The sequence below is a fragment of the Piliocolobus tephrosceles genome, chromosome 2 (assembly GCF_002776525.5).
Source record: "Piliocolobus tephrosceles isolate RC106 chromosome 2, ASM277652v3, whole genome shotgun sequence".
NCBI lineage: Eukaryota > Metazoa > Chordata > Mammalia > Primates > Cercopithecidae > Piliocolobus > Piliocolobus tephrosceles.
The window spans coordinates 182800378-182821561 of NC_045435.1; the positions used below are offsets into that span (position 1 = coordinate 182800378).

The following is a 21184-nucleotide window of genomic DNA, read 5'->3' on the forward strand; positions in this document are numbered from 1 at the left end:
TTCTTCCGAGGACAGCCTCCCATAGGAAGCTGCCTGAAACTGCTTGGGGCTCACTGATCTCCTTCTTCTCCAGTCCAAGACAGCCCCTCAGGGTCTCCATGGGCTTGCTAGAGTTCCTGCACACAGTATGAAAACCACAGATCAAATTCACCTCCCCTCATCCTACCACAGAGAATTCTGAGACCCAGCAAAGTACCTGATTTGTCCAAGGTCATCCAGTGAGGTGTGACCTTGTGGGTCTTCCTTTGCTTTCCTTTGATTTATCATCTTCAGTTGGTTTATGCTCCCCTTTTATTCGCCTCCCCCAAACCTTCCACTCCTCTATAAGAATTGGCAATACAGAGTTGATAGTTGAGGTCTGATTTATAGCTGAAGATTGAGGTCAAATTTGTAGCTGAAGATTGAAGTCCATTTATTGAGTGCCTCCTTCTACCAAGCATTGTTTTAGAGGTGTTTACATACATCATTTTATTTAATTCTTTTTTTTTTTTTAATTTGAGGTAGCGTCTCGCTCTGTTGTGGAGGCTGGAATGCAGTGGCACTATCTCGGCTCACTGCAACCTCCACCTCCCGGATTCAAGTGATTCTCCTGCTTCAATCTCCCGAGTAGCTGGAATTACAGGCATGCACCACCACACCTGGCTAATTTTTTACATTTTGGTAGAGACAGGGTTTCACCATGTTGGCCAGGCTGGCCTCGAACTCTTGACCTCAAGTGATCCTCCTACCACGGCTTCCCAGGATTACAGGTGTGAGCCACCGTGCCCGGCTTTAATTCTTACAAGACCCTTTCAAAGTAGGTGTCATTACCCCATTTTCCTGATGAAGAAATAGAGGCTCCTAGAGACCGAATGGCTTGCTTACCTTGGATAGTTACTAACTGGTGCTGCTGGTTTATATTCTCTCCCCACACATGTATTTCTTCAGTCACTCATATTTACTGAGTGCTTTAATGCCAGGCATTGTTTTAGGTGCTGATACAATATGAATAAAGGGCACAAAAATCCTGCCAAGACCGTTTCCATTTGTCGCTTGCTTGCGAGGGGAGATGGCTTGTTCTTTGTAAAATCTCTTGTGCTAGATGTCTCAGGGCTAGGTATAGCAGCTGCTGTGTTGATTGGCTATTGCTAAGATGAAATTCATGGCCCAATTTGCTCCCCAGCCAGCAAGGCATATAGACTTCTTTCTCTCTGCTCCCGGGGGTCTCTGAAGCCTTCTGCTGAAACTGCCCCAGGCGAGATAGTTTATTCTGTAAGGAGTGTGACTGTAGCTCCCTCCCCCATGGCTTCTCCCCCATTTCTCTGCTTTTATCACCAGCGGTTTCCCTCAGCCACCACCCCTAGCAGAACCCTGATTTAGTTCCACGATTTAGCTCTGATAAAGGCGAGCTATTTTGGCTTCCTCTGCCCTAAGCCCCAGTGAGAATTTGGACTCAGTGTTTTCACTTGTCATTTTAGACTGTTTGCCAGAGTTTGCGGAAAAAGGCCTGTATTATTAATGCCCTTGCCGGGAACAGCTGCACCCTGCCAGGTTGTCATGTGAGACCTCTGAAAAGCTCCGAGCTACAAGGCCCGCAGCAATCCTGGGCCCACTGGGTCAGGTGGGAAATGTGATCCTACAGAAACTGCAAGCAGCCAAGGAGGGCGGAAAGCAACTTGGAAGGAACTGATCAGAGTCTCACGTAGGAGACGCAGCCCTCCTGGGAGCGGTTCAGGAGGGCTAATTCCATCTTGTGCCTCCAGGGGCCTGCTATATTGGAAGATCTTTTAGCCTAAGGGATTTTATCACGTCATATAAAAGACACATAAGATAAAAATGAAGATATTAATAATCACTTTAATAGTATTTAGAGAGCCATTATTCCTTATAGTGGTCACTATCCTCGTCACTTGAAATAAATCAGTTTTAATTTTCAGAACAAACCTTTGAAGTGAATGGGACTTGTTATTGCCATTTGATAGATAAGAAAACAGTCTTGGCCGGGCGTGGTTGCTCACGCCTGTAATCCCAGCACTTAGGGAGGCCGAGGTGGGAGGATCACCTGAGTTCAGGAGTTTGAGACCAGCCTGGCCAACATGGTGAAACTTTGTCTTTACTAAAAATACAAGAATTAACTGGGTACGGTGGTGCACACCTGTAATCTTAGCTACTTGGGAAGCTGAGGCTAGAGAATCGCTTGAACCTGGGAGGCAGAGGTTGCAGTGAGCTGAGATCACACCACTGCATTCCAGCCTGGGCGACAGCAGACTCCGTCTCAAAAAAAAAAAAAAAAAAAAAAAGGAAAAGAAAAAACGGTCTTAGAAAGGTTAAGTGAATTATCCAAGATTATGCCAGGTAGGAAAGGGTAGAGGTGGAATTTGAACATAGTCTATCTAGCTGGAAGCTTATGCTCCTTTCAGGATGTTGTGAGCCGCTAGACACATCATACTTCTCTGACTCCTCCTCAGTTTATCTCTGCAGTTGGTTCCCACTCCTCTGTCTCTCCCCATTACTCTGTTAGCAGCTTCTGGAGCCTGGTGTTCCAGGAGGGACTTGACAAGAGTTCACTATCTGTTGAGCCAGGGATTAGTGGGGTGGATGGTGGGGCTTCAGGCCAGACCAGGAGCCAGAAAAGATGGTCTCTGTCACCCTGTCTTCTATTCACTGAAATGGCCCCTCGTCACCTCTTCATGCTCCATCAAAGCTCCTTTTTAGTGCTGGGAGCTCACCACGAAGTTTAGAGAAAACAATCTAATAATGTTACTTGCTTGCTTAGAAAACCTCCACCAGTCCCAGTTGCTTGCAGGATAAATTGGGACTAGAAATACCTCTGCCTGGAGCAGATGTCCTGTTGAAGACCATTTCTCATCACTGCAGCCCTTATACCCTCTCCCACCTCACAGCTTCTCCCCATCCCTTAACAGAACGGGCCACTTTCATGACTGAGCCTTTGTACTGCTCTTCTCTCTGTTGGGCATGCCTTGCTCCGCTTGATGAACTCCTATTCAAACTTCAAAACCCAGGATGAACTTTACCTTTTCTGACTTCTGACTTCCTTCCTCTAGTAGAGTTGGCACCACCTCAGCCCTTAGTTTTTAATGCTTTATGTGATTTTCCACCCAGTAGTTTATGGTCTTTCTCTAAGGCCTCAGCAGCAGGAGCTGGGCCCTATTTATTTCTGTATCATCTGTATTTGGGACATATTTGTGTGAACAAATGAATGAGGGCTCATTATAAAACAAACTGTATAAAGTATGAGTTACAGGTGGCCCCACTCTAACTGAAGTGTTAGGTTAGGTTGGGGGAATTCAGAGAGAGGAGAGGTGATAGGCTGAGGCCTAGCATTATTGATGAGTTGACCAGTGAGCCGTGCACTCTGCCTCGAGAGCATTATTGCAAATGAGCCTAGGACCTATTGAGAGAAGGTCCCAGCGGGTGAAGTAACAGTGGGAGGCCTTACCATTGGGAAGTGAAGCTTAGGTCTTCCCTGTTCTCCAGGCCAGACTCAAACTCTGTGCCTGATCTGCCTCCCAGGAGAGAAACTCCTTGGGCAGACCTGGAGAAAAAGTGGGGATTTGGGATGGTCCCCAAAGGAGGGTGGGGGTGTGTATTGTGCGCAAGAGGAGTCGAAACAGAGACAGCGGAAAGTCCAAGTCAAGCTTTCCTTCCTTAATACATAGTGCTCGGGGGCATCCTTCTGGCTGTAGCATCTGCCTAATGGCTGCTCCTAAGAATGCAACATGAGCTGAATTCAAACATGAATTTGGAGCCAGTACCTGAATATATGGGTTGTTCTATGCCACTGGGCCCCCGGCCCATTTAATTTCTCCTTCCCCTGCTACCAAGGCTTCTGAGAAGTTGCTGTGTAGGCACTTAATGTTTCGGAGATGGTCAGGTGTGAGTTTAAATCCTGGTTTCGGGCACTTTAGTTGCTAATTGTGTAGCACTGAGCAAAAATAATAGGGATGCTGCTTTTATAGGGCCATTCAGGTCAGTGATGTTGGTGATACTGCCGAGAGCTTACTATGTGCCAGGCATTATGCTAAGTGGTGTATGACCATTATCTCATTTATTCCTCCGAATACCCTACAGGCAGATGCTGTCATCATTCTGAAGTTCCACATATATAACTGAGGTTCAGAGAGGTTAAGTTGCCTGAAGCCATAAAACAAATGATGATGGAATCAGATCATGGACCCTGATATGTCACACCTTAACCATTATGCCATTGGTCCACAGTTTGCCTGATCCTAAGAATCACCTGAGACTCCTGTTAAAAGAGCAATTCCCAGGCCCTGTCTCAGATTCTGATTCAGCCCACCTTGGGTGGAGCCTGGGGCGCAGTGGATGCAACAGGCACCCTGGATGACATTGGGATCTGGCAAGTTTAAGAAACACTATATTGTGCCTTCCTGCCTGTAAGGTGTGGTTCATGGTTGGCCCTCAAGAAATGTTAGCTGTTATTATTACAATATAAATGGATTGAAAAGACAGCTTATTGTGAAAGAATGTACATCTTTAAAAAGCTTATTAGCCCTGGCACTAGATTTTAAAGATAAAAGTCAGCCGGGTGCGGTGGCTCATGCCTGTAATCCCAGGACTTTTGGAGGCCAAGCCAGGTGGATCATGAGGTCAAGAGATTGAGACCATCCTGGCCAACATGGTGAAACCCATTCTCTACTAAAAATACAAAAAAGAAAAAAGAAAAAAAAAAATTTTAGCCAGGTGTGGTGGCACATGCCTGTCAGTCCCAGCTATTAGGGAGGCTGGGGCAGGAGAATCGCTTGAACCTGGGAGGTGAAGGTTGCAGTGAGGATCGTGCCACTGCACTCCAGCCTGGGTGACAGAAAGAGACTCCATCTCAAAAAAATAAAAAATAAAAATAAATAAATAAATACATGAAAAATAAAAAAGATAGAAGTCAAGGGGAAGTAGATCCTGGATCAATGAATCTATACTCTGATACTCTAAACTCAAAACTATCTGCAAATAGGATGAGTGCCATTTTAGGTCCCTGTCACTAGTGGTCAAGCAATCAGTGCCATCATGTGTTGGGTGTGATGCCTGAGCTGTTCTTCAAGGACCCAGTCCTCAGTCAGTGTCTGCTGTATACATGCAGGCTTCAGAGGGCATTTGTGCACTGAGGAGGGCTTTGGGTGTATTAATATTCTAGAAGAGGTAGAGTAGAGCAGCTATGCAAAGTAAGGAAGAAGGTAGGAGGTGTTAAAAGAAAAACTTTAGACAAAATAAATGTAACGGAGTTTATCTGAGCAAAGAACCATGCATGAATTGGGCAGCACTCAGAACCAGAAGAGGTTCAGGGGGCTCTGCTGCAGCAATGAGGACAGTGAGCTTTTGTAGGCTGAACATGGAAAGAAGACTAAGAAAATATATTTTATTAGCATGGGAAGACCCTAGTTAGGAGTTAGTTGGCGGTTTCTGATTGGTGAAACCTCTAGTTTCATTTTACTGCTTACATTGAACTGGATTTTGGTTTGCTTATGTAGAAGCTCTGGTTATGGAGACGACCTCAGGCTAATGGCCTCCTTCTCATTTGCTTTAACAGAGGGATGGCAGAGGTAGAAGACAGCAGATATTTTAGGGCCATCACTACTGCCTTGTACCCTGGGTAACCTGCACCGAAGTCTTCTCTGTAGCTTCAGAGCATCTAGGTCCCCTGTCATGCCACTGATATGCTAAAGCACTTCATTTTCCTCAGGGACTGATGATGTCTTGTTATCTCTTATTAGCATTCCAAGGCTTGTCTTATTTTTGAATTCTCAAGGTCCGTTGGTGGGCATATAAATTACTGAAGGCAGTCAGGAAATATTGTCCCATCAGAGCTGGGAGAAAGACTCAACCCTGGTCCACTGACCTATTTCCAACCTCAGCTTTGATGACAAAACTCAGCAGAAGCTTTCTCGTAGACTAAGAGCACTTTATAAGACACTGCTTAAAGCTGAAGGAAACCCACTGAAAGATCACCCTTGAATACCTCCTTTACTAAGACCATGATTATCTGGGAGTTAGAATCCATAGTAATAGCTGCTACTGAGCACAGGGATTGTGTGCTGGGTGCTTTACATGTATTTTCTCATTTAATTCTCCTACCAACTCTATGATAGTAGTCACACTATGATACAGGTCACACTGGTATTGTTTCACAAATGAATACACGGGCCTAGAAAATTCAACTAGATTTTCTTAGGTTAGCAGTAGAGTTGGACTTCAAACCTAGGTCTGTGTAGCTCACAAATGAACAATTATAATGCTTATACCATTTTGCCTCATTAGAATAATAGGAAGTCCTTCCTTTTTTGGTGAGGAAGAAATTTAGAGATTGGTTACCCTGACTGGTGATACAGAGCACAGCTATGTACAAATTGCATCAAAGGGTGGCAGATCCCTACATTCACATTTGAAGTCATTCCTAACCTTTTTGAATGTGGATAAGCATGAGCTTAATCAAGTCATTTCTTAGTAAGATAGATCGTTGGTTGCTCATGATTCTCAGTGAAGATCTAGTAATGCCAAGAATCATGGCAGACAGTTAGGGGGAATGTGTATCTGCAACTATGGGGCTGTATGGCAAAGATGTTGAGGGCCAGGAATTTGACTACTTTTGGGGAGCAATGACAACTGAGTACAGGAAGTGACAGGAAGGGAGCATGTACCGTGTATCATTTAATCAACCTTGAACTTGAGACCAAAGGGAACATACCCTAAGTTTAACTAGGATGGATTTATCCAGATATGATGGCATCACATCATAAATTGAAAAGTGTCTATGTATAATTCTCTCTCTCTTTTTTTTTTTTTTTTGAGATGGAATTTCGCTCTTGTTGTCCAGGCTGCAGTGCAATGGCGTGATCCCGGCTCACTGCAACCTCCGCTAACTGGGTTCAAGTGATTTTCCTGCCTCAGCCTCCCAAGTAGCTGGGCTTACAGTTGCCTACCACCATACCCAGCTAATTTTTATATTTTTAGTAGAGATGGGTTTTCACCATGTTGGCCAGGCTGCTCTTGAACTCCTGACCTCAGGTGATCCACCCGCCTCAGCCTCCCAAAGTGCTGGGATTACAGGCATGAGCCACTGCACTTGGCCCCAATTCTTTCTTTTTAATAGTAATCTAATTACATTTATTTGGCTGCTTTGTTTTCTGCCTCAGGTATGCTAAGTTTGCCTCTCAAAACTCTTTGTGGGCAGGAATTGTAGTTTATGTGGTAGTGATGGTTGTATTTTAATTTCACAGAGTGTCTAGCAGGTAGTAATTAGCCAATAAAATGTTTTCCTTCATTCACCAAATATTTATTGGATAGTTACCATGGTTTGGGCACTGGACATAAAGGTGCTAGGGATACAGTGATAATTATTACTTAGCAGTTGAAATGCCTACAGTTTTAAGGGAAGACAGACATGTAGGCAAATTAAAATGACATTTTAATTTGATTAGAATATAATTGAGATTTAAGTACAATTTATTGGGAACTTAGATAAGAAACAATGAGAAAACAAAGAGAGGGAGACAGATTTAAGAAATATTCTGAGAGTAGAAATAGAAGCTTGTGACCTATTCAGTTGGAATCAACACTGTTCATAGGATTGCTCTCGGGGCAGTGAGGTACTGGCCTGGACAGTGATCCAGGAGCACTCAGGGTGAGAGATGAGTTGAATATGAGGTGAGAAAAAAGGAAAGTTGAAGATACCACGCTTAGCAAGATAGTAAGAGGTGGAGAGAGCGAGGGAGGGGATTATAACGGTTAATATATAGGGAGTGCTTATTACTATGTGTGAGGTAATTAACATGAATTGCCTCAATTTTTCCTCATAGTAAAAGGAGTAGGCACTTTTGAGGATACAGACACTGAGAGCAGTTGAGTAGCCTGTCCAAGATCAGACTTCTGAGGAGTGGAAGAGTTAGGTTGACGCCCAGGAGTCCTTGCTCCAGAGTAAACAGTCATGCAGCTGGATGGAGAAAAATTCCACTATCTGGTCAAGAACATCCGAGAAGCTCTCATGCTGTTAACTCCCAAATATGTATCTCCTGCTTACACCTTCTCCCTGACTTCTAGACTTTCCTGTCAGGCTTCCTACTTTACGCTCTGTTTGACAGTCTCATCTCAAACTCAGAATATCCAAAACTGAACTCCAGATTTCTTCGGCTCCCGGGTCTGCTCTTCCTTTGTCTCCTCTTTTTCCATTAAAGTAGTACCATCCATCTAGTTGCTTGGGCTCCAACCCTTGGAATCATCCTTGACCTTTCTTTCTCTCACACTCACATCTAAAATATCAGGCATGATTTTCAAAGCACATCTAAAATATACCCACTTCTCACCGCCTCCACTGCAACCACCTGGTCTAAGCCATGAGCATCTCTCTGGGACTGCTACTGTCTCCTTGCTACTGTCCCTGTCCCCTATTCCTGTTCCCACATGGCAGCCCGAGCAATTCTGGCATATTAAGTCAGATGCGGTTGTTCCTCTGCTCAGCCTCCTGCAGCAGCTCCTATTTTATTTGCTAAAAGCCAGAGTTCTTGCCAAGACCTCCAAGGCCCTGCCCAGTCTCCTCCACCTCCCCAACTTCGTTGTTTGTTCCTCCCAGACACTGTCTCCATGTATCCTCTTCCTTGTTCCTCTCCTTCCAACCAGTGTACATCAGTGCACTCCTGCCTTGAGCCTTGTGGCAAACACTCTTCCCCAGATATTGTGGGACTCATTCCTTCACCATCTTCAACTGTTTGTTCAAATGTCCCCTTCTCAGTGAGGTGTCCTCTGACTGCCCTTTTGAAAATGGAAACCTACCTCAACCCAGTGCTTCCAATCCTCTCTCTCTCTCTCTCTCTCTTTTTGAGATAGGGTCTCACTCTGTCACCCAGGCTGAAGTGCAGTGATGCATTCTCGGCTCACTGTAACCTCCACTTCCTAGGTTCAAGTGATTCTCCTGCCTCAGCCTCCTGAGCAGCTGGGATTACTGGTGCCCACTACAACACATGGCTAATTTTTGTATATTTAGTAGAGACGGGGTTTCACCATATTGGTCAGGCTGTTCTCAAACTCCTGACCTCAAGTGATCCTCCCACCTCAGCCTCCCAGTGCTGGGATTACAGACGTGAGCCACCGCGCCTGGCCCGATCCACCCTTTCTTGTACTTTGCTCTACTTTGTTCTCTGAGCACTTAGCATCTTTTAAGATACTAAATAATTTTTTGGTTTGTTATATTTATAGTTCTTAGTGTCTCCCTCTGCTAGTATGTAAAGCTCTAAGGATTTGATCTTCATCTGAGTTATTCACACTACGCACTAAGAATTATACTTAGCACTTAGCAAATGTTTAATACATTTTTTTTTTAAAGTGAGTATAAGTGTAGGATATAAAGCTTTTGTGCAGGTATCTACTTTAAACGTTTTTGAAAGGATATGGTCTGAGGCTAGGCACAATAGCTTACGTCTGTAGTCCCAGCACTTTGGGAAGTCAAGGTGGGTGCATCTGGAGCTCAGGAGTTCGAGATCAGCCTGGGAAACATGGCAAAACCCCGTCTCTACAAAAAGTAAAAAAAAAAAATTAGCTGGTCACAGTGGAGTGTGCCTGTAGTCCCAGCTACTCAGGAGGCTGAGGAGGGAAGATTGCTTGAGCCTGGGAGGTGGAGGTTGCAGTGAGCCAATATTGCACCACTGCACTCCAGCCTGGGTGGCAGAGTGAGACCCTGTCTCAAAAAAAAGAAAAAAAAAGAAAAGAAAGAAAAAGAAAAAAAGTTGAGGTCAAGTCTGAGGGAGATGTCATTGGGGGCTGGCCATGTGGAGGCAGGAGTCGTGGGCATTTGTGGGCATTTCGGGACTGGCAGGAAGCTGGTCCCAGAGGAGGCTAAGCTGGGGAGGATGCCGGAAAGGCATTAGTGGGAGGGAGTTTGAAAAAGACCCAGAGAGGTCTGTTTGAAGTAAGTATTGGAAAGGACTCTTTAGATTTTGCAATTAGAAAGGCAGTTTCAGTGGACTGATGTGAGCTGACTTCAGTTATTTAAGGAACCAGTGGAAAGTGGGGAAGTGTAAGCAAGTATAAGCAAGTCAAGATACCCTGCCATAAGGAAGGAGAGATTAGGTTGCTGTTGGAGGAAGTGATTTGTTTGAGGTATTTTTTTTTTTTAAGCTCTACAAAATATCATCTTTTTGGTGTGACTAGGGATTGGGGAAATGACACAGTAAGCTAATAACATCCAAACCAGCTTGTGAAACATCGTGCAAGTTCTATCTGGTTCATACCAAAGAGTCCCTACTCAGTTCAAGCCTCTATCATGCCTGGCACATAGTGTTGAATATTGTATTATAAATATTTGTTGAATACAATATTAAATACTGTAGAATTTAGACAGGTCCCTGTATCAACAACAGCAACAATGACCACCACCACCACCACCACAACAAAATAACAAGAATGTCCGATGTAGGGGGTTGCTTTTTGATCCACTTGCCTTTGGCTAGTGGTGTCTTTCTCTCCTTAGTGACATACTCTTTAGCACTTTGAGCAGCTGTATGTGGTTCTATTTTGGTTTCCTCTTTACTGCATGGCGATTATGTTTTCAAGAGGTGAATCTTCAGGGTGACTAGAGTGACATGTTATCTGAGTTCTGGATGGAGGTAAAGGAATATCACAGTGAGTCTGGGGAAGCAAGGGGACAAGAGAGTTGGGCAAATGAGGCGGAAAGACCCCGGACTTGCGATCAGAAGAACCTGATGTCAAATCAGATCCATCTTACAGCAAGTCGAGCCGCCTCTCTGAAAGTTAGATTTAAATGATCTAAGGTCATTTCCTTTGGATTTTATAGAAAGAATCGTGTCAGGAGAAAAAGAAAAACAAGGAACCATGACTTGCTAAACATATTCAGAACCAAAGTTTTTCTTTCTTTCCTTTTAAAAAAAAAGTGACATACAGTGAATAGAGGCTTAGTTCCCTAATGGTGGCAAATGAGGTAACGTTCACAGATGTCCTGGGGGAAACAGAACAATCGACTTCTATTTTATTCTTTCCTTTTCTTAGGAAAGTCAGGCAGACTAAATAGGAAAGAAAGGAAGGAAGGAAGGAAGGAAGGAAGGAAGAAAGGAAGGAAAGAAGGAAGGAAAAGAAAAAGAGAGAGAGGGAGGGAGGGAAGGAAAGAAAAGGAAAGAAAGCAAGGAAGGAAGACAGGAAAGAAAGAAGAAAGAAAGAAAAAAGAAAGAGGAAAGAAAGAGCCCCTAAGGTTAGTAAGTATCTTATATCCCTGGAACTACGTACGCTAGGCACATACATACTTTACCACCTCCTTATCAGGTGAAGGGCGTTACGTCAGTGTTTTAGGTAACCTACCCAAGGTCCACAGCTAACAATGGGAAGAAAGGATAGAACAAGCCTTTGGGGGAGAAAATTGAAGCCCATGGCCCACAAGAAGTAAAGCCAAGAAATGTAGTTGCTTAAAGTCAGCCAGATTCCCCAGCACCCAGCATAGTGTCTTATTCTTAGGAGAATTTGAGAAATATTTATTTATCTAAGGGATAGTTGGTTGGTTGGATGAATTACCTGAGGAAACCTGAACATGTTTTTTGCTGAAGTGCTGTTGAAGGTCCTGAAGGTCTTATGGAGATGGGAGAAACCTAGGGGGAGAGAAATATAATTTAAATTTTCAAAGGGAATAATTATAAACCAACTGTGTCAGGAAGTAACAGAGATGACCTACGTAAAATGCATAGCACTTGGTAGTACTCAACAAGCAATAACTATGATATTTAAGGGAATTACTACTATCATGAAATAAATATGTTTCTACTGCTGCTTCTTATGCTGGAACTTGAGACATAGAGTTATTGGGGCCCATATTTAAAAGCACTTTAGTTTTTCTCTATCCATGATGTCTCACCGCGTAAGGTAACCTCTTTCCCAGTTGGCAGTCATGCCTAGCTTCTTGTACCTCTGCTTTAGTTCCTCTTTGTGGTGTCTGCACAGTAAAATTTACATACAGCCAGGTAGCCTATATGTTAAAGACCTTCCCAAGTATCTCCTCAGTGGTCAGGCATTTTTTTATGATACAGAAGCATAAACTTTAATTGACATTGACTGTGGTGGTAATTAACTTAAAGCTCTTCTATTAGACAGTGAACATCTTTGTATCCTCAGTAACAGGATTTCTGTTCTCGTAGATGAGATGGTAAATGTGGACTGGATGGTGGTTCAGTTGGTTTACATGTAGTGCTTCTAGAACTGTCACTAAAGGGTGATAATTTGTGTTGGTCATGGGGATAGTGCCTCTCCTCAGCTCGAACCTGTGATTTAGATGAACACATAAAGGGCTGGTTGATCACATTTACAGAAAATTTGAAGCTGAGAGGAGTAGAAAATATTGTATATGCCAGCATCAAGATTCCCTGTAAACTTAACAGCCTAGAGTAAGGACTGAGTGAAGAAAGACAGGCTGCACCAAGATAAATGTAAAGACCTAGCTGTAGGCTCCAAATACCAGTGGTTAAGCCAGGCAGTGTGTGTGGGTGGGGTGTGGGGGTGGGGTGGCAGTGGTGGGGCTAAGGATTAGGACTTGGCCTAAGAAAAGACAGTGAGGCTGTCAGTTGCTCACACTCTGTAATTCCAGTACTTTGGGAGGCTGAGGTGGGGGGAATCGCTTGAGGTCAGAAGTCTGAGATCAGCCTGGGCAACATGGTGAAATCCCATCTCTACAAAAAATACAAAAATTAGCTGGAGGTAGTGGTGTGAGCCTGTATTCCCAGCTACTTGGGAGAATGAGGTGGAAGGATGGCTTGAGCTCGGGAGATGGAGGTTGCAGTGAGCTGAGATCACACCACTGCACTTCAGCCTGCGTGACAGAGCCAGAGCCAGACCCTGTGTCAAAAAAAAAAAAAAGAAAAAAAGAAAGAAAGGCTAGTGCCCCTGATTTCAACTAAGTGAGAATCACTGCCATGAAGCTACTAAAAACTAACCAGAAGCTTTGAGTATTTGCATCATAGAGGTGTAGTCATTCCTCTTGTTTTATAGTAGTTGGGTCACACCTGGAACTGAGCTTACTGTCATTCTTTTAAGAGTGAGGTGGGCAAATGGAAATAGGCCCAGAGGACAATAAACAGAAAACTTAGGAGATTCAGAAACCATGTTATCTAAAGAATGATTCAAAGACTGAGACTAGTTTGCTTGAAAAAGACAAGGTTTAGAAGAGTGCCATAGTCTTAAAAGATTGTTTTACGGAAAAAAGAACAGACATTTGTTAGAACCAGGAAATGGATGCTTAGGGGAAGGGGGAAGAGTTCGGTCCAACGTATAAAAAATTTTCATAATTAATATTTGGCTCTCTGCTGACAGGCTGTCTTGAAAGGAGAATTATCATTAATACAGATGTGGAAGTAGATGCTGGCTGGCCACTGTTTGTTGCTATTGAGTGGGGAATTTTTATTCATTAGGTAGAGGATTGGGCTGGTGTCCACTAAGGTCTTTTCTAGCTGTGATGGTGTGATGCTGGGCCTCAGACAGCACGAAGCCCTACGCACCGTGTTCAAGGGAACCTGGATAGCATTGCTGGCAGGCTAATGGGAGCTGGCAGTGTAGAAAGCTTGAGCTTTGGATGCAAAGCCAGTGATTAAAATCTTTCTGTATTTGACTTGCTGTCAGCGTAGAGAACATATCAGGTTGAGTTTATGTAAGATAATTCGTATTCCAAGGTGCCCACCAGGTCGCATTTACTGTTTGGAAAACAGCAGAATAACTGAGGGCATTTGATTTTGCATATCTTCTCCCAAGGGATCTTGGGGACCCTGTGGACCTCCTGGATGTCCTTCCAGCACTGCTCCAGCAAGGTCCTGGTCAACACTCTTTCTTCATAGGAACCTTTCCTTGTCCAACCTTATCTGTAGGCGCAGTCTTTCCTCAGGGTGCTGTAGCCACAGGCTTTGGAGTTAGATGAGTTGGTTTGAATCCTAGCTTTGTACCAGCTCCATGACCTTGGGCAAGTGGCTTAGTTCTTCATGTAAAGTTTGTTTGTTTGTTTTTTTTTTTTTAGACTGTGCCTTCCTCTGTCACCCTGACTGGACTGCAGTGGTGCAATCTCAGCTCACTGCAACCTCTGCCTCCCAGGTTCAAGCGATTCTTCTGCCTCGGCCTCCCCAGTGGCTGGGATTACAGGCACGTACCACCATGCCTGGCTAATTTTTGTATTTTTAGTAGAAACAGGGTTTCACCATGTTGGCGAGGCTGGTCTCGAACTCCTGACCTCAAGTGACAGGCCCGTCTTGGCCTCCCAAATTGCTGGGATTACAGGTGTGAGCCACCAAGCCCAGCCTAATGCTTCCCGTCTCTATCTATTGAATGCAGGTGACTCATTTCCACCTGCCAGGTTCTTAATGATCATTAGAGTGAGAGAAACTGCCCAGCAGTCTAGCACTAGCACGTGTTCCTGTTCAGTCCGTGGTGTTAATATTTTGATGATAGGCATAGACTATTGATAGACTTGATGACTATATTCAGTCATCTATGGGTAGCTACTTGGTGTGAAGAATTCCTTGGCCGGGGCTTAGGAGAGTTCCCTACCCTATGTCAACCCCAGCCGCCTTCTCCCATCCCTCCCTCTTACACCATACGATGCTCTTTTTTTTTTTTTTATTTCCTCTAAAAAATTTCAATAAAGAATATAAACCAGGAGGTAGAAGGCAGGAGAATTGAACCCTGGAGGCAGAGGTTGCAGTGAGCTGAGATTGTACCATTGCGCTCCATCCTGGTCAACAAGAGCAAAACTTCATCTCAAAAAAAAAAAAGGATATAAACCAGCTTCTGGCATTACCCAGGAGCAACTGACCTAGATGCTTGTTCCAGTAAGTTCTCCATCACTGCCTCTCATGCTTGTCCGCCTCCCCACCTCCTCCACCCCTGCTTCCAGGTCATCTGCAGATCGCTGGGCCGGGTTTCACAGTGTTGGTGTGAATCACCTCGCCAGGCTTCTGCCCTTTGTGCTTGGTACTAGCTAACTGACTTTTTTCTTTTTCTCTTGTGGTCAGGATTTTTCCACTGAAGGCTTTCGTTTATGATGTGGGAGGAACAGATAGCACCTAGCTAGTTGCCTTCTCTTGGACGTGCTGTGGTTTGACTTTTCAGCCAGGCCAGGTATTTATTTTCTCTTGGGTGGAGTATGGTTCTCTCATAGATACCTCATTCATGATTCATTTGTTCAGGGTGTATAAAAGGCATTTCTTAGGACCCAGCCTGGGCCTAGCGGTGTGGTAGGTGCCTGGGCTTCAGAGAAGGCTACGACGCTTCCTAATTCTCTGACAGGTCATGCCCTAATAAAGGAAACAGACAGAGAAACTGTGAGGGGCACTGTCTTGGGGTCTGTACAGGGTGCTGTGGGAGCCCAGGGAAGGGTTCCTAACTCAGACTGGGGATCATGGAGGCTTTGGCTCCTGATACTAAATTACCTCTCATTTGACACACTTTTTATGTCAGACTTCCTGGTTCTTTCCACCTATTGAGTCAAAGGGTGTCTCTGGTTCCTCCCTGGATGGACTGATACAGGCCATTTCACTCACCCTCCCAAGGCATTGTCTCCTGTGGCCTCTCCGGGTCTCACCAGTGGAGGTGTGTGTTCCTGTGGCTGGGGTTCCTTGGGAACACGGGTGATTCACTGGCTGGCCTCATCCCATACTGGTCCTCTGAGGTCATCGCAATTCACCTTGTCTCCTTTGCTCTCACAACTCCACTGCTGGGGGCAGAGGTGGAGATGCTGAGCTTGTGGGCAGAAATAAGTTCCACCGAGCCACGGAGCTTGACTCTCTCACCTTCCCACAATAGAACTCAGAGTTGGAATCCTTTCCCCAGCCACCTCCCCTCCCTTCTGAGGACAGACGGTAACCTGCCCATCATCTTTGGGGTTATCAGTGGGTCCAGCTCTTTGAGAGGATTTTTGGATAGCATACCATTTTATTGTCTCCAAGCTCCCTCATCTTCAGCTGACCTCCCATGTGGCCAAATTGATCCCGAGGTTGGGAATCTAGTTCTTCGAACTGAGCCCCTCAGACTCTGCTGTGGTACGTGAGAACAGTTTCAGTATTCCGCCATAAATACCTTGCAAAATTCTAAACGTAGTACGTGACCATTGACACGGTTTGGCTGCGTCCCACCCAAAATCTCATCTTGAATTGTAATCCCGATGATCCCCACGTGTCAAGGGAGAGGCCAGGTGGAGGTAATTGAATCATGGGGCGGCTCCCCCGTGCTGTTCTCATGATAGTGAGTGAGTTGTCACAAGATCGGATGGTGTTGTAAGTGTCCGGGACTTCCTTCTGCCTCCTTCTGAGGAAGGTGCTTTGCTTCCTCTTTGCCTTCCACCGTGATTGTAAGTTCCCTGAGGCCTCCCAAGCCATGTGGAACTGCAAGTCAATTAAAACTCTTTCCTTTATGAATTACCCAGTTTCTGGCAGTTCTCAACACGGAAGTGTGAGAATGGACTAATACAATCATGACCTTAAAAAATAAATAAATAAAACAACATGGCGGGGTGCGGTAGCTCCCGCCTGTAATCCCAGCACTTTGGGAGGCTGAGGCTGGTGGATCACCTGAGGTCACGAGTTCACGAACAGCCTGGCCAGAATGGTGAAAACCCATCTCTACTAAAAACACACAAAAAATGAGCTGCATGTGGTGGCGGGCGCCGGTAATCTCAGCTACTCGGGAGGCTGAGGCAGGAGAACCCCTTGAACCTGGGAGGCAGAGGTTGCAGTGAGCTGAGATCTCGCCACGGCACATTAGCCTGGGCAACAGAGTGAGACTCTGTCTCAAAAACAACGACAACAACAACAAAATACTTGAGGCCTACCTTTTTTAGAACACAAAAGCAAATTAGACGTGGTCCTTGCCCCTAAGGTGCTCACAGTCCACTATCTATCCAGGTCAGATAGTTTCCACTGCTGGTCAGTGTTTAGGAGGCAAACTGTTTACTAACTTGCCTAACACTGCCTGTCCCATGCAGTTCTTCCTGGGATGACAGCAGCTAGATCCTGTGACAGAGGACAGCCGTTCCCCACTCCCTGCCATCACTCCCCTCCTCTGTCTCCTGGCGATAGCTGTGGGCTGCAACTCTGACTTGAGTGTTTGTGTCCCCAATGCGTCTAGCTTCGGGTGGGGGCTGCCTTTGCAGGTACTTGATAAACGCCTGCATGAGGAGTTGAAATAACAAGTTCATAAAGGAATCTAACTTGAGGGCACACTGCTGATGGGGTCCCTGTGGTCCCTGTTTGGTGGCCCTTGGGCAGAGCACATCCTTTGACAGTTCACTCTCATAAATATCCAGTGTGGTTCCTAAGGGGCCATAATAAGCTGATGGAGTTAAGATTTAAAGAAAATTATTTCCTGTTTTTGGCATAGGGTCACCTGTACATCTTTCATTCTGAACGAAAAAGTCACGCACGTCTTGTCCTCTTCTCTCAAGCAAGTTAGTGAGATGGAAGACCATGGTGGCCAGAGACGCTGGAAGCGAAACTAAACAGTGGTGCAGACTTGCAGAAGCTGCCCCTTGGGATCACGGGGTGTGCTTTTTCTCTGCTTCACAGTGAGATATCTTGACAGGGCTTTTTTATTTATTTATTTTTATGTTTTAGAAAAATAAGAGGCCTAGGTAGATAACTGTGCCTTAAAGGCCTTCTTTCCACCCAGAGGTAGCAGCATGCTAGAAAAGGAAAGGGTGGGCCTGGGAAACTAGATTGGAAGTTTGGTTTTGTCACTTTCTAGCTGTGTGGTCTTTCGAAAATCATTTGCTTCCTCTGAGCTTCAGCTTCTTCACCTGTAAAATAATCAACCCACAGGGTTGTTCAGAAGATTTACAATAAAAGAGAGAGCCTAGCACATTACTTTGTGTGATACTTATAACAATGATGAGAATGATAATAATCATTATAACAATTGAATGCTAGGCTCTCTGCTGCTGCATGTAGGTAGACATGGCTCTACTTCCTCATCAAAGAGGGTCTCTGTGGCCTGAAGGACTCGGCAGGCTCCTTGCCTTCCATATATTTCTATGTGTTGAGATGAGATTGTCTTCAGTCCTTAAATATCAGCTCAAATAGTAGAGGCCTAGTACAGCTTTACCTTGGAGGAGAAAAATATGTCAATTCAGCTCTACTCAGCAACTTTTTTACAACGAAGAGATTGAGAGAGAAAGACAGAGTAATTGAAATAATGCCCACAGTTCTGACAGCCACTTGGTCAGCTGAAAGCCCACAAGTGCAGGTGCAGAGACATGAATTAGAGTTCTCTCAGTTTCTAGGGTGAGCAGCTTGTGGGGCCAGGTGCGATCCCAGTATTTAAATGTTTGTCTTTTTAATGTAACATGGTAGTAAACTGAAGATAATTACTTCTTTTGGTACACATCCTGATCCGTTTCAGGGCTGGAGTCTAACGCAGCTGTGTTAGATTCACTGAGTGAATTTTACATGAGTGTTCAGGGCTGTATAAACAGACCATATATTCTGTATCTCATAGGTGATTCAAAGTGAGGGGGACTTTTTGTTTGTTTAACTTTCTTTACTGCACATGAATAGTCAGACAAAATAAGATGTTATTTTAACTGACTTCGAATTCAGCTGTTTATTTTTTCATTTTTACTGTAGATATTTCAGTTTTTCTACGTGTATTTAAAAGACAGAGACCCTTTAAAAATAGCTGGGTGCAGTGGCTCATGCATGTAATCCCAGCACTTTGGGAGGCCAAGGTGGCTAAGGAGTTTGAGACCAGCCCGGCCAACATGACGACACTCCGTCTCTACTAAAAACACAAAAGTTAGCCAGGCGTGGTGGGCGCCTGTAATCCCAGCTACTCAGGAGGCTGAGGCGGGGGAATTGCTTGAACCCAGGAGGCGGAGGTTGCAGTAAGCCAAGATCACGCCACTACTTGCTATTGCCTAAGCAAGAGAGCGAGACTCCATCTCAAAAACAAAAAAAACAAAACAAAACAAAAAAAAACCTTTAAAAATAAAAACGACAAGATACTATTATCACATTCAAATAAGTAAGTATTCCTTAATGCCTGGTGTGGCGTCAATATTCAATTTTCCTCAATTATTATATATATGCATGTGTGTACATATATTAGTGTGTGTGTATGTGTATGTATATAGATGTGGATGCGAATAGTTTTAAAATAGTTTGTGTATTCAAATTAGGATCCAAATAAAATCCAAGTGCAATAGATTGATAAGAACTTTAAGATTGTTAAAATGGGCTGGGCGCGGTGGCTTATGCCTGTAATCCCAGCACTTTGGGAGGATGAGGCGGGCAGATCATGAGGTCAGGAGATCGAGACCATCCTGGCCAACATGGTGAAACCCTGTTTCTACTAAAAATATAAAAATTAGCTGGGCGTGGTGACATGTACCTGTGTTCCCAGCTACTTGGGAAGCTGAGGCAGGAGAATGGCTTGAACCTGGGAGGTGGAGCTTGCAGTGAGCCAAGAATGCACCACTGCACTCCAGCCTGGGCAACAGAGCGAGACTGCCTCAAAAAAAAAAAAAAAAAAAAAAAAGATTGTTAAAATGCAGGCTGTGCATGGTGGCTCACTCCTAAAACCCCAGCACTTTGGGAGGCTGAGGCAGGAGAATCACCTGAGGTCAGGAGTTTAAGACCAAACTGGCCAACATGGCGAGACCCCATCTCTACTAAACATGCAAAAATTAGCTGGGCATGGTGGCTTATGCCTGTAATCCCAGCAACTCAGGAGGCTGAGGCAGGAGAATAGCTTGAGCCGTGGAGGCAGAGGCTGCAGGGAGCCGAGATCATGCCACTGTGCTCCAGCTTGGGCGACAGATTGAGACTCTGTCTCAGAAAAAAAAAAAAAAAAGATTGTTTAATGAATGCTTTTAATCAATAGCTTCCCATGGGAGGGATCACTGATTTGAGATATAATCTTTGGGTGAGGTGTGTGGCTGCACTGTGTCTGTGTGCACAGGTAGACACAGGCCCACAGATGCTGCAGCCATATTATCGGTGCGCATTTACTCCCATCGCATGTACCATTCCTCTCACAAACAGCTGCTTCCTGATCATTTGTCTTTTTAAATAAGAATAAGATATTTTGAGATTTTTTTTTTTCTCTTTAAATATTTGAATACAGGTTTGTTCGAAGGACCAGTATATTGAATAGCAGTAGTATTTGAAGGACTAGTCAGCTGTAGAAGCCTTGCTTCAGATCTTCACCCAAGAAGCTTTGTGTATTTGCTTTTCCGGGGCCGTTCAGATAGACAATTGCGTTTTTGATACAGTAAGAGTTTGCAGCTTAGCTTAACTAGAAATAATCCGGATCTTATTTTGGAATTAGGAAGAAACATGTTATGAGGTAGAAAAGCCCACTCTGTTACCTACATGATGGCTTTTTTTTGTGCTTTTCATGCTTTGTGGCCTTGCAAGGAGGTAGAGTGTAGGTGGTTAGGAGTTGTTTCCTGGCTAAAAATAGGAACAGCATATTGTGAGACAGGAGCTTCTTCTCTCACAAGCCTCTGTGCAAATAATGGAGGGTTATGCATTTGCTGCAGGTAGTACTTAAGCTCCAAGAACTTACGGCACACATGCTTGAGTGGATCATGGGTGAGCTGGAGAACCTGAAGTAGCAAAGGCAAGAAGGCAACAGCGTTCCATCTGTGGAAGGACCTACCAACCAGGTATCTCTGGTGACAGGGCCCATCTCATAGGTGGCCCACTGTACATCATACCCTGATGTTTTCTTTAAGTGCTATAGAATTCCAGGCTCATGCATACCTTTCTGCTCTCCTGTTTTGCAAATGTCTGCACTCTAGAGTCCTTCCTGTTGGCCACTACGTACGTGTCCCCTGCTTCTTGCCCCTCTCTGCTTGGGTCCCTGCTACACTGGTACTCTGCTTGGGTCCCTGGAATGTGGACCCACTTTCCACATTGTATTGCCAGTTTGTTTCCAAGGTCATCTCCACTTGGAGCTTCTTCATGACCACCTCACACAGCACACTTGGTCTATGTGGTGGTTTGAGGGGTTCTGTCTGTAGCACTGTGCTTTGGCTATGTTGGAGGCGGGAGGTGGGAAGGAAGAAGTGTATTCTTGGGGAAATTTGTTTTTAGAGACATGAGACATGGAAAATAGTTAAGTAATAATATAAAATGGGAGGCATGGACTGTCAGAGGAGGCTGGGCAGGACTGCCTGGGCATGTTACGCTACTTCTTCCTGATCTCT

At 44.7% G+C, this 21184-nt stretch overlaps 1 protein-coding gene across 8 annotated transcripts in view; it reads left to right on the forward strand.

Annotated features, from left to right (window-relative positions):
* ST6GAL1 (ST6 beta-galactoside alpha-2,6-sialyltransferase 1) overlaps positions 1 to 21184 on the forward strand; it is a 149904-nt gene that overhangs the window by 47674 nt on the left and 81046 nt on the right. The window contains exon 1 of one of the 8 annotated variants that reach the window (XM_023214707.2): positions 20516 to 20641. The exons of the other annotated variants lie outside the window; for them this stretch is intronic. The gene's annotated coding sequence lies outside the window, so the exon portion shown is untranslated. Of the gene's footprint in view, positions 1 to 20515; positions 20642 to 21184 lie in introns of those variants that run through there. 8 annotated transcript variants of the gene reach the window in all.